We start from the raw sequence: 18,480 nt of genomic DNA on the forward strand, positions 1-18,480 counted from the left end.
ACTCCAAATATCCACTTGCAGATTCCACAAAAATTGTGTTTCAAAACTGCTATATCAAATGGAAAGTTCAACTCCTTTAGTTGAATGCACTCATCACATAGAAGTTTCTGAGAATGCTTCCGTCTAGTTTTTATGTCATGATATTTCCTTTTCCAGCATAGGCCTCAAAGCGCTCCAAATATCCACTTGCAGATACTACAAAAAGGGTGTTTCGAAACTGCTCTATCAAAAGTAAGGTTCAACCCTGTGAGTTGAATGCACACATCACAAAGAAGTTTCTTAGAATGCTTCTGTTTAGTTTTTATGTGAAGATATTTCCTTTTCCAGCATAGGCCTCAAAACATTCCAAATATCCACTTGCAGATTCTATAAAAAGTGTGTTTCAAAACTGCTGTTTCAACACGAAGTTTCAACTCTGTGAGTTGAATGCACACATCACAAAGAAGTTTCTGAGAATGCTTCTGTCTACTTTTTATGTGAAGATATTTCCTTTTCTTGCATAGGCCTCATAGCGCTCCAAATATCCACCTTCAGATTCTGCCAAAAGAGTGTTTCAAAACTGCTCTACTAAAAGAAAGTTCAAGTCTGTGAGTTAAACGCATTCATCATAAAGATGTTTCTGTGAATTCTTCAATCTAGTTTTTTGTGAACATATTTCCTTTTCCAGCTTAGGTCTCAAAGCGCTCAAAATATCCACTTGCAGATCCTACAAAAAGAGTGTTTCAAAACTGTTCTACCAAAAGAAAGGTTCAACTAAGGTAGTTCAATGCACTCATCATAGAAAAGTTTCTGAGAATACTGCTGTCTAGTTTTTATGTGAAGATATTTCCTTTTCAAGAATAGGCCTCAAAGCACTCCAAATATCCACCTGCAGATTCTACAAAAAGAATGTTTCAAAACTGCTCTTTCAAAAGGAATTCTCACCTCTGTAAATTGAATGTGCTCATCACAAAGAAGTTTCTGAGGATTCTTCTGTCTAGTTTTTATGTGAAGATATTTCCGTTTCCAGCATAGGCCTCAAAGTGCTCCAAATATCCACTTGCAGATTCTACAAAAAGAGGGTTTCAAAACTGCTCTATCAAAAGGAAGACTCAAATTGGTGAGTTGAATGCACTCATCACAAAGAAGTTTCTGAGAATGCTACTGTCTAGCTTTAATGTGAAGATATTTCCTTTTCCAGCATAGACCTCAAAATGCTCCAAATATCCACTTGAAGATTATTGAAACAGAGTGTTTCAACACTGTCCTATCAAAAGGAGGGTTCAACTCTGAGACTTGAATGGACTCATCACATAGAAGTTTCCCAGAATCCTTCTGTTTAGTTTTCATGTGAAGATGTTTCCATTTCCAGCATAGGCCTCAAAGAGCTCCAAATATCCACTTGCAGATTTTACAGAAAGGGTGTTTCAAAGCTGCTCTATGAAAAGGAATTTTAAACTCTGTGAGTTGAATGCACTCATCACAAAGAAGTTACTCATAATGCTTCTGTCTAGTTTTTATTTGAAGATATTTAATTTTCCAGTATAGGCCTCCAAGCGCTCCAAATATCCACTAGCAGATACAACAAAAAGGGTGTTTCAAAACTGCTCTATCAAAAGTATGGTTCACCTCTGTGAGTTGAATGCACATATAACAAAGAAGTTTCTGAAATGCTTCTGTTTGGTTTTCATGAGAAAATATTTCCTTTTCCATCATAGGCCTCAAACCGCTCCAAATATCCACCTGCAGATTCTACAAAAAGTGTGTTTGAAAACTATTCTATCAAAAGGAAAGCTCAACTCTGTGGGTTGAAAGCACTCATCACAGAGTACTTTCTGAGAATGCATCTGTCTATTTTTTATGAGAAGATATTTACTTTTCGAGTATAGGACTCAAAGCATTCCAAACATCCACTTGCAGATTCTACTAAAAGTGTGTTTCAAAACGGCTGTTTCAAAAGTAAGGTTCAACTCTGTGAGTTGAATGCACACATCCAAAAGAAGTTTCTGAGAATGCTTCTGTCTAGTTTTTATGTGAAGATATTCAATTTTCTGGCATAAGCCTCATAGCACTCCAAATATCCACTTTGAGATTCTACCAAAAGAATTTTTCAAAACTGCTCTGTCAAAAGGAAAGTTCAAGTCTGTGAGTTGAATGCACTCAACACAAAAATATTTCTGAGTATTCTTCTGTCTAATTTTTATGTGAAGATATTTCCTTTTCCAGCATAGGCCTCAAAGGGCTCCAAATATCCACTTGTAGATTCTACAAAAAGAATGTTTCTAAACTGTTCTATAAAAAGAAAGTTTCATCTCAGGGTGTTCAGTGCACTCATCACAGAGAAGTTTCTGAGAATACTTCTCTCTAGTTATTATGTGAAGATATTTCCTTTTCCATCATAGGCCTCAAAACGCTCCTAATATCCACTTGCAGATTCCACAAAAAGAGTGTTTCAAAACTGTCTATGAAAAGGAAGGTTCAACTCTGTGAGTTGAATGCACTCATAAAAAAGAAATTTTCGTGAATGCTTCTGTCTTGTTTCTATGTGAAGATATTTCCTTTTCCAGTGTAGGCCTGATAGTGCCCCAAATATCCACTTGCAGATCCGACAAGAAGAGTGTTTCAAAATTTCTCTATCAAAAGGAAGGCTTAACTCTGTGAGGTGAATGCACTCATCACAAAGAAGTTTCTGAGAATGATTCTGTCTAATTTTTGTGTGAAGATATTTCTTTAACCAGCATTGGCCTCAAAGCACTCCAAATATACACTTGTAGATTCTACAAAAAGAGTGTTTCACAACTGCTCTATTTAAAGGAAGTCTCACCTCTGTGAGATGAATGTGCTCGTCACAAAGAAGTTTCTGAGCATGCTACTGTCTAGTTTTTTAAAAAGATATAACCCTTTCCAGGATAGGCCACATATTGCTCCAAATATCCAACTGCAGATTCTACAAAAAGAGTGTTTCAAAACTGTTCTTTCAAAAGGAAGGTTCAACTCTGAGATTTGAATGCACTCATCACATAGAAGTTTATCAGAATGCTTCTGTCTGATTTTTATGTGAAGATATTTCCTTTTCCATCATTGGCATCAAAGCACTCCAAATATCCACTTGCAGATTTTATAAAAGGGGTGTTTCAAAACTGCTCTTAAAAAGGAAAGTTAAACTCTGTGAGTTCAACTCACTCATCACAAAGAAGTTTCTGAGAATGCTTCCATCTATTTTTTATGTGAAGATATTTACTTTTCCAGTATAGGCCTCAAAGCACTGAAAATACCGACTTGCAGAGCCTACCAAAAGGGTGTTTCAAAACTGCTCTATCAAAAGTATGGTTCAACTCTGTGAGTAGAATGCACACATCACAAAGATGTTGGTGAGGATGCTTCTGTTTCGTTTTTATGTGAAGTTATTTCCTTTTACCGCATAAGCCTCAAAGCGCTCCAAATATACACTTGCAGATTCTGTAAAAACAGTGATGCAAAACTGTCCTATCAATAGGAAGGTCCAAATCTGAGAGTTTAATGCCCACATCATAAAGAAGTTTCTGAGAATGCTTCTGTTTAGTTTTTTTGTGAAGACATTTCCTTTTCCAGCATAGACCTCAAAGCATTCCAAATATCCCCTTGCAGATTCTACTAAAAGTGTGTTTCAAAACTGCCATTTCAAAAGGAAGTTTCAACTCTGTGAGTTGAATGCGCCCATCATAAACAAGTTTCTGAGAAAGCTTCTGTCTGGTTTTTATGTGAAGATATTTCCTTTTCCAGCAAATGCCTCATAGCACTCCAAATATCCACTTTCAGATTCCATTAAAAGAGTATTTCAAACTGCTCTATCAAAAGGAAAGTTCAATTCCGTGAATTGAATGCACTCATCATAGAGATGTTTCTGAGAATTCTTCTGTCTAGTTTTTATGTGAAGATATTTCCTTTTCCAGGGTAGGCCTCAAAGTGCTCCAAATATCCACTTGCAGATTCTACAAAAAAGAGTGTTTCAAAACTGTCCTATCAAAAGAAAGTTTCAACTTAGTGAGTTCAATGCAATCATGACAAAGAAGGTTCTGAGAATGCTTCTGTCTAGTTTTTATGTGAAGATATTTCCTTTTCCAGCCTAGGCCTCAAAGGGCTACATATATCCACTTGCAGTTTCTACAAAAAGGGTGTTTCAAAACTGCTCTGTCAAAAGGAATGGTCGATTCTGTGAGTTGAATGCTCACATTACAAAGAAGTTTCTGAGAATGCATCAGTCTAGTTTTTATGTGAAGTTATTTCCTTTTCCAGGATAGACCTCAAAGTGCTCAAAATATTCATCTGTAGATTCTACAAAAAGAGTGTTTCAAACCTGCGCTGTCAAAGGTAAGGTTCAACTCTTTGATTTGAATGCATAAAGCACGGGGAAGTTTCTCAGAATGCTTCTGTCAAGTTCTTATGTGAAGATATTCCTTTTTCCAGTGAAGGCCTCAAATCACTCCAAATATCCACCTGCAGATTTTACAAAAAGTGTGCTTCAAAACCGCTTTATCAAAACAAAGGTTCAAATCCATGAGTTGAATGCACTCATCACTAAGAAGTTTCTGAGGATGCTTCAGTCTAGTTTTTATGTGAAGATGATATTTTCTTTTCCAGCATAGGCCTCAAAGTGCTCAAAATATCCACTTGCTGATTCTGAAAAAAGGGTGTTTCAAAACTGCTCCATCAAAAATACTGTTCAACTCTGTGAATTGAATGCACACATCACAAAGAATTTTCTGAGAATCCTTTTGTTTAGTTTTTATGTGAAGGTATTTCCTTTTCCAGCATAGGCCTCAATGAGCTCCAAATATTCACTAGCAGATTCTACAAAAAGGGTGTTTCAAAACTGCTCTATCAAAAGGAAGGTTCAACACTTTGACTTCAATGCACTCATCACAGAGAAGTTTCTGAGCATGGTTCTGTCTAGTTTTTATGTAAAGATATTTTCTTTTCCATCATAGGCCTCAAAGCTCTCCAAATATCCACTTGCAGATTCTACAAAAAGAGTGTTTCAAAACTGCTCTTTCAAAAGGAAGGTTCAAGTCCGTGAGGTGAATCCACTCATCACAAAATGTTTCTGAGAATGGTTCTGCTTAGTTTTTATGGGAAGATATTTCCTTTTCCAGCACAGGCCTCAAAGCACTCCAAATAATCTCTTGTAGACTCTACAAGGAGAGTGCTTCAAAACTGTTCTATGAAAAAGTATGTTGATCCCTGTGAGTTGAATGCAATCATCAAAGAGAAGTGTCTGAGAATGCTTCCGTCTAGTTTTTATGTGAAGATATTTCCTTTTCCAGCGTAGGCCTGAAAGCGCTGAAATATCCACTTGCAGATTCTACAAAAAGAGTGTTTCAAAACTGTTCTATCAAAAGGAAAGTTCATCTCTGTGAGTTGAATGCACTCATCACAAAGAAGTTTCTGAGAATGCTTTTGTCTAGTTTTTACATGAGGATATTTCCTTTTCCAGCATAGGCTTCAAAGCCCTCCAAATATCTACTTGCAGATACTGCAAAAAGAGTGTTTCAAATCTGCTCTTTCAAAAGGAAGGTTCAAGCCTGTGAGTTGAATGCATAAAGTGCAGGGAAGTTTCTCAGAATTCTTCTGCCTAGTTTTTATGTGAAGACATTCCTTTTTCCAGCATAGGCCTCAAATCTCTCCAAATGTCCACTTGCGGATTCTATAAAAAGGGTGTTTCAATACTGCTCTATCAAAAGGAAGGTTCTACTCTGTTAGTTTAATGTAGTCATCACAAAGAAGTCGCTGAGGATGCTTCCGTCTAGTTTTTATATGAAGATATTTCCTTTTCGAGTATAGGCCTCAGAGCCTTCCAAATATCCACTTGAAGATTCTACAAAAAGAGTGTTTCAAAACTGTTCAATCAAAAGGATGTTTCAACTCTGTGAATTGAATGCACTTATCACAAAGAAGTTTCTGAGAACACTTCCATTTAGATTTTATGTGTAGATATTTCCTTTTCCATCGTAAGCCTCAAAGAGCTCCAAATATCCACTTTCAGATTCTACAAAAATAGTGTTTCACAACTGTTCTATCAAAAGGAAGGTTCAACACTGTGAGCTGAATGCATTCATCACAAAATATTTCTGAGAAGGCCTCTGTCCAGTTTTTCAAACCACTCCAAATATCCACTTGCAGTTTCTACAAAAAGAGTGTTTTAAATCTCCTCTTTCAAAAGGAAGGTTCAAGTCTGTGGGTTGAATGCATAAAGCACAGGGAAGTTTCTGAGAATGCTTCCGTCTAGTTTTTATGTGAAGATATTCCCTTTTAAAGCATAGGCTTCAAATTGCTCCAAATATCCACTTGAAGATTCTACAAAAAGGGTGTTTCAAAACTGTGCTATCAAAAGGAAAGTTTTGCTCTGTTAGATGAATGCACGCATCACAAAGAAGTTTCAGAGAATGCTTCTGTCTAGTTTTTATCTGAAGATATTTCCTTTTCCAACTTAGGCCACAAAGCACACAAAATATCCACTTGCGGATCTACAAAAAGTGTGTTTCAAAACTTCTCTGTCAAAAGGAAGGTTCAAGTCTGTGAGTACATTGCACTCATCATAGAGATGTTTCAGAGAATGCTTCTGTATAGTTTTTAGGCGAAAATATTTCCTTTTCCAGTGTAGGCCTCATAGCGCTCCAAATATCCACTTGCAGATTCTACAAAAAGAGTGTATCAAAACTGCTCTATCAAAAGGAAGGTTTAAGTTTGTGAATTGAATTCACTCATCAATAAGAACTTTGTGAGAATGCTTCTGCTTAGTTTTTATGAGAACATATTTCCATTTCCAGCATAGGCCTCAAAGCACTCCAAGTATCCACTTTCAGATTCTATAAAGAGAGTGTTTCAAAACCGGTCTATCAAAAGGAAGGTTCACCTCTGTGAATTGAATGCACTCATCACAGAGAAGTTTCTGAGAATGCTTCTGTCTAGTTTTTAGGTGAAGATATTTCCTTTTTCATCATAGGCCTCAAATCTCTTCAAATATCCACTTGCAGATACTACAAAAAGAGTGTTTCAAAACTGCTCAATCAAAAGGAAGGTTCAAGTCTGTGAGTTGAATGCATAAAGCATGGGGAAGTTTCTGAGAATTCTTCTGTCTGGTTTTTATGTGACGATATTCCCTTTTTGCAGCATAGGCCTCAAATCGCTCCAAATATGCACTTGCAGAGTCTACAAAAAGGGTGTTTCAAAACTGCCCTATCAAAAGGAAGGTTCAAGCCTGTGAGTTGAATGCATAAGGCACAAGGAAGTCTCTGAGAATGCTTCTGTCTAGTTCTTATGTTCAGATATTCCCTTTTTGCAGCATAGGCCTCAAATTGCTCCAAATATCCACTTGCAAATTTTACAAACAGAGTGTTTCAAAATTGTTCTATCAAAAGGAAAGTTCAACCCTGTGAGTTGAATGCACTCGTCACAAAGAAATTTCTAGGAATGCTTCTGTCTAGTTTTTATGTGAAGATATTCCCTTTTCCAGCATAGGCCTCAAATTGCTCTAGATATCCACTTGTAGATTCTATAAAAAGAGTGTTTCAAAACTGCTGTATCAAAAGGAATGTTCAAGTCTCTGAGTTGAATGCACTCATCACAAAAATGTTACTGAGAATGATTCTGCTTAGTTTGTATGGGAAGATATTCCCTTTTCCATCATAGGCCTCAATGCGCTCCAAATAATCTATTGTAGATTCTACAAAGAGAGTGATTCAAAACTCTTCTACCAAAAGGAAGGTTGAACTCTGTGAGTTGAATGCACTCATCACAGAGAAGTGTCTGAGAATGCTTCTGTCTAATTTTTATGTGAAGATATTTCCTTTTCCAGCATAGGTCTCAAAGCACTCCAAATATCCACTTGCAGATTCTACAAAAAGAGTGTTTTGAAACTTCTCTATCAATTGGTAGGTTCAAGTCTGTGAGTTGAATGCACTCATCACAAATAAGTTTCCGAGAATGCTTCTGTCTAGTTTTTATGTGAAGATATTTCCTTTTCCAACATAGGCCTCAAAGCGCTCCGAATAAACATTTGCAGATTGTACAAAAGGAGTGTTACAAAACTGTTCTATCAAAAGGAACGTTCAAGTCTTCGAGTTGAATGCACTGATCAATGCACTCCAAACATCCACTAGCAAATACTACAAAAAGAGTGTTTCAAAACTGTGCTTTCAAAATTAAGGTTCCTCTTTGTGACTTGAATGCACAAAGCACAGGGTAGTTTCTGAGAATGCTTCTATCTAGTTTTTATGTGAAGATATTTCCTTTTCCAGCATAGGCCTCAAAGAGTTCCAAATGTCGACTTGCAGATCCTACGAAAAGAGATTTTCAAAACTTTTCTATCAAAAGGAAGGTTCAACTATGTGGATTGAATGCAGAAAGCACAGGGATGTTTCTGAGAATGCCTCTGTCTAGTTTTTATGTGAAGATATTTCCTTTTCCAGTGTTGGCCTCTTTGCACTCCAAATATCCACTTGCAGATTCTATTGAAAGAGTGTTTCAAAACTGCTCTATGAAAAGGAATGTTCAACTCTGTGAGCTGAAAGCACTCATCACAAAGAAGTTTCTGAGAATGCTTCTGCCTAGTTTTCATGTGATGATATTTCCTTTTCCAGCATTGCCATAAAAACCCTTTAAATATCCACTTACAGATGCTATTAAAAGAGTGTTTCAAAACTGCTCTATCAAAAGGAAAGTCCAAGTGTGTGAGTTGAATGCACTCATCATGCAGAAGTTTCTGAGAATGCTTCTGTCTCGTTTTTATGTGAAGATATTTCGTTTTCCATCACAGGCCTCAAAGCGCTCCAATTAAACACCTGCAGATTGTACAAAAGGAGTGTTTCAAAACTGTTCTATCAAAAGGGAGGTTCAAGTGTGTGAGTTGAATGCACTCATCACACACAAGTTACTGAGAATGCTTCTGTCTAGGGTTCCTGTGAAGATATTTCCTTTTGCAGTGTAGGCCTCAAATTGCTCCAAATATCCACTTGCAGATTTTACAAAAAGGATGTTTCCAAACTGCTCTATCAAAAAGCCGGTTCAACTCTGTGAGTTGAATGCACACATCACAAAGTAGTTTCTGAGACTGCTTCTGTGTAGTTTGCAGGTGAAGATATTTCCTTTCCCAGCAAAGGCCTCAAAACGCTCCAAATATCCACTTGCAAATTCTACAAAAAGAGTGTTTCAAAACTGTTCTTTCAAAATGAAGGTTCAAGTCTGTGACTTGAATGCACTCATCACAAAGAAGTTTCTGAGAATGCTTCTGTCTAGTTTTTATTGGAAGATATTTCGTTTTCCAGGATAGGCCTCAAATCGCTCCAAACATCCACTAGCAAATTCTACGAAAAGAGTGTTTCAAAACTGCACTTTCAAAAGGAAGGTTCCTCTCTGTGACTTGAATGCATAAAGCACAGGGACGTTTCTCAGAATTCTTCCGTGTAGTTTTTATGTGATGATATTTTCTTTTCCAGTATTGACTTCTTAACACTCCAAATATCCACTTGAAGATTCTACTAAAAGAGTGCTTCAAAAAAGCTATATAAAAAGGAAGCTTAAACTCTGTGAGTTGAATGTGCACATTACAAGCAAGTTTCTGAGAATGCTTCTATGCAGTTTTTATGTGAAGATATTTCCTTTTCCAGCATAGGCCTCAAAACGTTCCAAATGTCGACGTGCAGATTTTATGAAAAGAGTTTTTCAAAACTGTTCTATCAAAAGGAAGGTTCAACTATGTGAGTTGAATGCAGAAAGCACGGGGAAGTCTCTGAGAATGCTTCTGTCTAGTTTTTATGTGAAGATATTTCCTTTTCCAACATAGGCCTCAAAGCCCTCCAAATAAACAGTTGCAGATCCTACAAAAGGAGTGTTTCAAAACTGTTCTATCAAAAGGAACGTTCAACTCTGTGAGTTGAATGCACTCATCATGAAGTCGTTTCTGAGAATTCTTCTGCCTAGTTTTTATGTGATGACATTTCGTTTTCCAGCATTGGCATAAGACCCCTCCAAATATCGACTTACAGATGCTGCTAAAAGACTGTTTCAAAACTGCTTTATCAAAAGGAAAGTTCAAGTGTGTGAGTTGAATGCACTCATCACACAGACTGTTCTGAGAATGCTTCTATCTCTTTTTTATGTGAAGATATTTCCTTTTCCAGTGTTGGCCTCTTAGCACTCCAAATATCCACTTGCAGCTCCTTCTGAAAGAGTGTTTCAAAACAGCTGTATCAAAAGGAAGCTTCAAATCTGTGAGTTGAATGCACACATCACAAAGAAGTTTCTGAGAATGCTTCTATCTACTTTTTATGTGAAGATGTTTCCTTTTCCAGCATAGGCTACAAAGCGCTCCAAATATCCACTTGCAGACTCCACAAAAAGAGTGTTTCAAAACTGTTCTATCAAAAGAAATGTTCAACTCTGTGAGTAGAATGCACACATCATAAAGGAGTTTCTGAGAACGGTTTTATCTAGTTTTCATCTGAATGTATTTCCCTTTCCACTAGATGCCACAGCGCACCAAATATCCACTTGCAGTTTCCACAACAAGAATGTTGCAGAACTGGTCTATGAAAAGGAAGGTTCAACTTTGTGAGTTCAATCCCCAAATGACAAAGAGGTTTCTGAGAATGCTTCTGTCTAGGTTTTATGTGGAGATATTTCTTTTTGCAGCATAGGTCTCAAATCACTCCAAATATCCACTTGCAGATTTTACAAAAAGGCCGTTTCCAAACTACCCTATCAAAAGGCAGGTTCAACTCTGTGAGTTGAATGCACAAAACACAAAGAAGTTTCTGAGAATGCTTCTATCTAGTTTTTATGGGAAGATATTTCGTTTTCCAGCATAGGCCTCAAACCGCTCCAAACATCCTCTAGCAAATTCTACAAAAAGAGTGTTTCAAAACTGCGCTTTCAAAAGGAAGGTTCCTCTCCGTGACTTGAATGCATAAAGCACAGGGAAGTTTCTGAGAATGCTTCCCTCTAGTTTTTATGTGAAGATATTTCCTTTTCCAGTGTTGGCCTCTTAGCCCTCCAAATATCCACTTGCATATTCTACTGAAAGAGTGTTTCAAAGCAGCTATATCAAAAGAAAGCTTCAACTCTGTGAGTTGAATGCCACATCACAAAGAAGTTTCTGAGAATGCTTCTGTCTAGTTTTCAGGTGAAGATATTTCATTTCTCAGCAAAGGCCTCAAAACGCTTAAAATATCCACTTGCAGATTCTACAAAAAGAGTGTTTTCAAAACTGCTCTTTCAAAAGGAAAGGTAAAGTCTGTGAGTTGGATGTACACAGCACAAAGAAGTTTCTGAGAATGCTTCTGTCTAGTTTTTATGGGAATATATTTCGTTTTCCAGCATAGGCCTCATATCGCTCCAAACATCCACTAGCAAAATCTACAAAAGAGTGTTTCAAAACTGTGCTTTCAAAAGGAAGGTTTCTCTCTGTTACTTGAATGCATAAAGCACAGGGAAGTTTCTGAGAATGCTTCCATCTTGTTTTTATGTGAAGATATTTCCTTTTCCAGTGTTGGCCTCTTAGCCCTCCAAATATCGACTTGCAGATTCTACTGAAAGAGTGTTTCAAAACAGCTATCTCAAAAGGAAATTTCAACTCTGTGAGTTGAATGCCACATCACAAAGAAATTTCTGAGAATGCTTCTGTCTAGTTTTCAGGTGAAGATATTTCATTTCCCAGCAAAGACCTCAAAACACTCAAAACATCCACTTGCAGATTCTACAAAAAGAGTGTTTTCCATACTGCTCTTTAAAAAGGAAAGTTGAAGTCTGTGAGTTGAATGCACAGAGCACAAAGAAGTTTCTGAGAACGGTTCTATCCAGTTTTCATGAGAATGTATTTCCTTTTCCACTATATGCCTCAATCACACCAAATATCCACTTGAAGTTTCCACAACAAAAGTGTTCCAGAACTGCTCTATGAAAAGGAAGGTTCAACTCTGTGAGGTCAATCCCAAAATAACAAGAAAGTTTCTGAGAATGCTTCTGTCTAGGTTTTATGTGGAGATATTTCTTTTTGCAGCATTGGTCTCAAATCGCTCCAAATATCCACTTGCAGATTTTACAAAATTGATGTTTCCAAACTACTCTATCAAAAGGCAGGTTCAAATCTGTTAGTTGAATGCACACAGCACAAAGAAGTTTCTGAGAATGCTTCTGTCTAGTTTTTATGGGAAGATATTTCGTTTTCCAGGATAGGCCTGAAATCGCTCCAAACATCCATCAGCATATTCTACAAAAAGAGTGTTTCAAAACTGCGCTTTCAAAAGGAAGGATCCTCTCTGTGACTTGAATGCATAAAGCACAGGGAAGTTTCTGAGAATGCTTCCATCTAGTTTTTATGTGAAGATAATTCCTTTTCCAGTGTTGGCCTCTTAACATTCCAAATATCCACTTGAAAATTCAACTGAAAGTGTGTTTCAAAACAGCTATATCACAAGGAAGCTTCAACTCTGTGGGTTCAATGCACACATCACAAACATGTTTCTGAGAATGCTTCTATCTAGTTTTTATGTGAAGATATTTCCTTTTCCAGCATAGGCCTCAAAGCGATCCAAATGTCGACTTGCAGATTCTACAAAAAGAGATTTTCAAAACTTTTCTATCAAAAGGAAGGTTCAACTATGGGTTGAATGCAGAAAGCACAGAGAAGTGTCTGAGAATGCTTCTGTCTAGTTTTTATGTGAAGATATTTCCTTTTCAGTGTTGGCCTCTTAGCACTTCAAATATCCACTTGAAGATTCTACTGAAAAAGTGTTTCAAAACTGTTCTATCAAAAGGAACGTTCAACTCTGTGAGTTGAATGCACTCATCATGAAGAAGTTTCTGAGAATGCTTCTGCCTAGTTTTTATGTGATGATAATTCCTTTTCAGCATTGCCATAAAAACCCTTCAAATATCCACATACAGATGCTACTAAAAAGGTGTTTCAAAACTGCTCTATCAAAAGGAAAGTTCAAGTGTGTGAGTTGAATGCACTCATCACACAGAAGGTTCTGAGAATGCTTCTGTCTCGTTTTTATGTGAAGATATTTCATTTTCCATCATAGGCATCAAGACGCTCCAAATAAACACCTGCAGATTCTACAAAAGGAGGGTTTCAAAACTGTTCTATCAAAAGCAAGGTTCAAGTCCGTGAGTTGAATGCACTCATCACACAGAAATTCCTGAGAATGCTTCTGTCTAGGATTCCTGTGAAGATATTTCCTTTTGCAGCATAGGCCTCAAATCACTCCAAATATCCACTTGCAGATTTTACAAAAAGGCTGTTTACAAACTGCTCTATCAAAAAGCAGGTTCAACTCTGTGAGTTGAATGCACACTTTGCAAAGTAGTTTCTGAGAATGCTTCTGTGTAATTTGTACGTGAAGATATTTCATTTCCCAGCAAAGGCCTCAAAACTCTCCAAATATCCATTTGCAGATTCTACAAAAAGAGTGTTTCAAAACTGCTCTTTCAAAATGAAGGTTCAAGTCTGTGAGTTGAATGCACTCATCACAAAGTAGTTTCTGAGAATGCTTCTGTCAAGTTTTTATTGGAAGATATTTCGTTTTCCAGCATAGGCTTCAAATCGCTCCAAACATCCACTAGCAAATTCTACAAAAAGAGTGTTACAAAACTGCTCTTTCAAAAGGAAGGTTCCTCTCTGTGACTTGAATGCATAAAGCACAGGGAAGTTTCTGAGAATGCTTCCATCTAGTTTTTATATGAAGATATTTTCTTTTCCAGTGTTGACCTCTTAACACTCCAAATATCCACTTGAAGATTCTACTAAAAGAGTGTTTCAAAACAGCTATATCAAAAGGAAGCTTCAACTCTCTGAGTTGAATGCACAAATCACAAGCAAGTTTCTAGGAATGCTTCTATGTAGTTTTTATGTGAAGATATTTCCTTTTCCAGCATAGGGCTCAAAGCGTTCCAAATGTCGACTTGCAGATTCTAAGAATCCTCATTCTATTCCACATTCCATTCCACATTCCATTCCTTTCCGTTCCACATTCCATTAAATTCCATTCCATTCCACATTCCACTCCATTCTTTTCCACATTTCATTGCATTCCATTCCATTGCATTCCACATACCATTTCATATTCCATTGCATTCCATTCCACACTGCATTCCACATTCCATTCCATTCCACATTATATACCAATCCATCCTATATTCCATTCCATTCCACTACATTCCACATTCCATTCCATTCCATTCAGTTATACATTCCATTCCATTCCACATACCATTTCACATTGCCTTCCACTTTCCATTCCACGTTCCATTCCAATGCATTCCACATTCCATTTCATTCCATTACACATTCCATTACATTGTATTCCACATTCCATTCCATTCCATTCCAAAATCCACTTTACATTCCATTCCATTACATTCCACATTACATTCCACATTCCATTCCATTCCATTCCCCATTCCATTCGGCAATTCATTCCATTCCACATGCCATTCTGCATTCCAATCAATTCCTTTCCATTCAACATTCCATTCCACATTCCATTACATTCCATTCCACATTCCATTCCATAGCATTCCACATTACATTCTATTCCATTCCACGATCCATTCCACTTTCCATTCCACATGCCATTCCATTCCGTTTCATGTTTCATTCCTCATTCCACTCCATTCCATTCCACATTTCATTCCATTCCATTCCACAGTGCAGTCCATATTCAATTCCATTCCATTCCATTCCACATTCCATTCCATTCCACATTCCATTCCATCCCATACTATTCAACATTCCATTCTATTCATTCCACATTCCATTCCCATCCATTCCACATTCCGTTCCATTCTACTTCACGTTCCATTCCATTTCATTCCATTCCACCTTCCATTCCATTCAATCCCACATTCCATTCCATTCCATTCCATATTCCATTCCATTCCATTCCGCATTACATTCCATTCCACATTCCATTCCATTCCATTCTACATTCCATTCTATTTCATTCCATTCCACATTCTATTCCATTCCACAATCCATTCCATTTCCCTCCACATTCCATTCCATTCCTTTCCATATTCCGTTGCATTAAATTCAATTCCACATTCCATTCCAACCTATTCCATATTCCACTCCATTACATTCCACATTCCATTCCATTCATTTCCACATTTCATTGCATTCCATTCCATACCAATAAACATTACATTTCATATTCCATTGCATTCCATTCCACATTGCATTCCACATTCCATTCCTTTCCATTCCATTCCACATTCCTTTCAATTCCATTCCACATTCCATTCCATTCCATTCCATTCCATACCATTCCATTCCATTCCATTCCATTCCACATTCCATTCCATTCCATTCCACCCTCAATTCCATTCCACGTTCCATTCCACATTCCATTCCATATTCCATTTCATGTTCCATAACACGTTCCATTCCACATTCCTTTAAACGTTACATTTCACGTCTAATTACGTTCAATTCCTCTTTCCATTGCATTCCATTCCACATTGTATTCTACATTCTATTCAACATTCCATTCCACGTTCCATTCCATTCCACATTCCATTATATTTCATTCCACACTGCATTACATTCCATTCCACATTCCATTCCACATTCCATTCCACATTCCATTCCACGTTCCATTCCATTCCACATTCCATTCCATTTTATTACACATTCCATTTTACATTCCATTCCATTCCATTCCATTCCACATTCCATTCCACATTCCATTCTACCATCCTTTACACATTCCATTCAGCATTCCTTTCCACATTCCATTTCACATTTCATTCCTCGTTCCATTCTACTTTCCATCCCATGTTCCTGTCCACGTTCAATTCCATTCAATTCCACGTTCCATTCCACTTTCCATTCCATTACATTCCACTTTCCTTTCCACATTCCATTCCACATTTCATTCCACATTACATCCTATTGCAATTCCACATTCCATTCCTAATTCCACAGCACATTCGATTAAATTCCATTCCATATTCCATTCAACATTCCACTCCACTTTCCATTACACATTCCATTCCATTCCATTCCGCATTGCATTCAACTTTCTGTTCCATTCCATTCCACATTGCATTCTGCATACCATTCCATTCCATTCCACAGTCCATTTCACATTGAATTAAATTCCATTCCACGTTCTATTCCATGTTCCATTCCACATTCCATTCCAAATTCCATTCCACGTTCCATTCCATTCCATTCCAGGTTCCATTCAACATTCCATTCCATTCAATATCACGTTCCCTTCCATATTCCATTCCACATTCTATTCCTCATATCTTTCCACATTCTATTCCACGATACAAACCACGTTCCATTCCACGTGGTATTCCATTCCATTTCACGTTCCATTCCACATTCCATTCCACTTTCCATTCCATTCCATTCCACATTCCATTCCACTTTCCATTCCATTCCATTCCACATTCCATTCCACATTCCTTTCCATTCCATTCCACATTCTATTCCACAATCCATTCCCCATTCCATTGCGTTCCATTCCACATTCCTTTACAAATTCCATTCCTCGTTCCATTCTATCTTCCCCTTCATGCTCCATTCCACATTCCATTCCATTGCATTACACCTTTCATTTCATTCCGTTCCACATTCCATTCCGCATTCTTTTTAACATTCCATTCCACATTACACTTCACCTTACATTCCATTCCATTCCAAATTCCATTGCATTCCATTCCACATTCTTTTCCATTCCATTCCACATTCCATTCCACATTACCCTCCATTCCTTTCTATTCCACATTCCATTCCATTTCATTCCATTCCACATTCCATTCCATTATATTCCACATTCAATTCCATGCCATTCCATTCCATTCCATTCCACATTCGAGTCCATTCCACATTCCATGCCATTATATTCCGCATTCCATTCCAATCAATTCCATTCCATTCCAAATTCCACTACATTCCATTCCATTCCACATTCCATTCCATTCTGTTTGACATTCCATTCCATTCCATACAACATTGCATTCCACGTTCCATTCCACATTCCATTCCACTTTCCATTCCACATTTCATTCCATTCCCTTCCACGTTCCATTCCATTGCATTCCACATTCCATTCCACCTTCCATTCCACCTTCCATTCCACATTCCATTCCATTCCCTTCCACGTTCCATTCCACGCTCCATTCCACAATCAATTTCACTTTCCAATCCACATTCCATTACATTCCACTCCACGTTCCATTCCATTTTCCATTGCCTTTCATTCAACATTCCATTCCACATTCTATCGCACATTCAATTCCACGTTCCAGTCCACGTTCCCTTCCACGTTCCATTCCAATCCATTCCACGTTCCCTTCCACGTTCCATTCCATTCCATTCCACGTTCCATTCCACAATCCATTCCATTCCATTCCACATTCCATTCTACATTCCATTCCTCGTTGAATTTCACGTTCCATTCCATGTTCCATTCCACATTGCATTCCCTTCCATTCCACATTCCATTCCATTCCATTCCACTTTCCATTGCGCGTTGCATTCCACGTTTCATTCAGCGTTCCATTCCACGTTCCATTCCTTTCCACTCCTCATTCCATTCCATTACAGTCCATATATCATTGCATTAAATTCCACATTACAGTCCACATTCCATTCCATTCCACATTCCATTCCATTCCACATTCCATTCCATTTCATTTTATTCAATGTTCCATTCCATTCCATTCCACATTCAGTTCCATTCCATTTCACATTCCATTCCATTTGATTCCATTCCACAATCGATTCCATTCAACATTCCTTTCCATTCCATTCCACATTCCATTGCATTCCATTCCATTCCATTCCATTGAATTCCATTCCACATTCCATTCCGTTCCATTCTATATTCCATTCTATTTCATTCCATTCCACATTCTGTTCCATTTTCCATTTCATTCCATTCCACATTCCATTCTATTCCATTCCACATTAGATTCCATTCCATTCCACATTCCATTCCATTCCATTCTAAATTCCATTCCTTTCCTTTTGACATTCCATTCCATTTAAACCCATATTCCATTCCATTAAACATTCCCTTCCATTCCATTCCATTGCAGATTCAATTCCATTCCTTTCCTTTCCACATTCCATTCCACATTCCATTCCATTCCACTCCACTCCATTCCACGTTCTGTTCCATTCCACTCCATTCCACATTCCATTCGATTCCATTCCACGCACCACAGCACCTTCCATTCTAATCCATTGCACATCGCATTCCAAACCATTCCACATTCCTTTCCATATTCCATCAAAATAAATCTCATTCCACATTCATTTCCATCCCATTGTATTCCACACTACATTCCATTCCACATTCCATTGCCACATTCCTTTTCATTCCATTCTATTCCACATTGCATTCGATTCCATTCCATTCCACCTTCCCTTCCGTTCCATTCCACTTTCCATTCCATTCCATGCCACATTCCATTACATTCCATTCCACATTCCATTCCACTGCA

The sequence above is a fragment of the Pongo pygmaeus genome, chromosome 12 (genome assembly GCF_028885625.2).
Source record: "Pongo pygmaeus isolate AG05252 chromosome 12, NHGRI_mPonPyg2-v2.0_pri, whole genome shotgun sequence".
Taxonomy (NCBI): domain Eukaryota; kingdom Metazoa; phylum Chordata; class Mammalia; order Primates; family Hominidae; genus Pongo; species Pongo pygmaeus.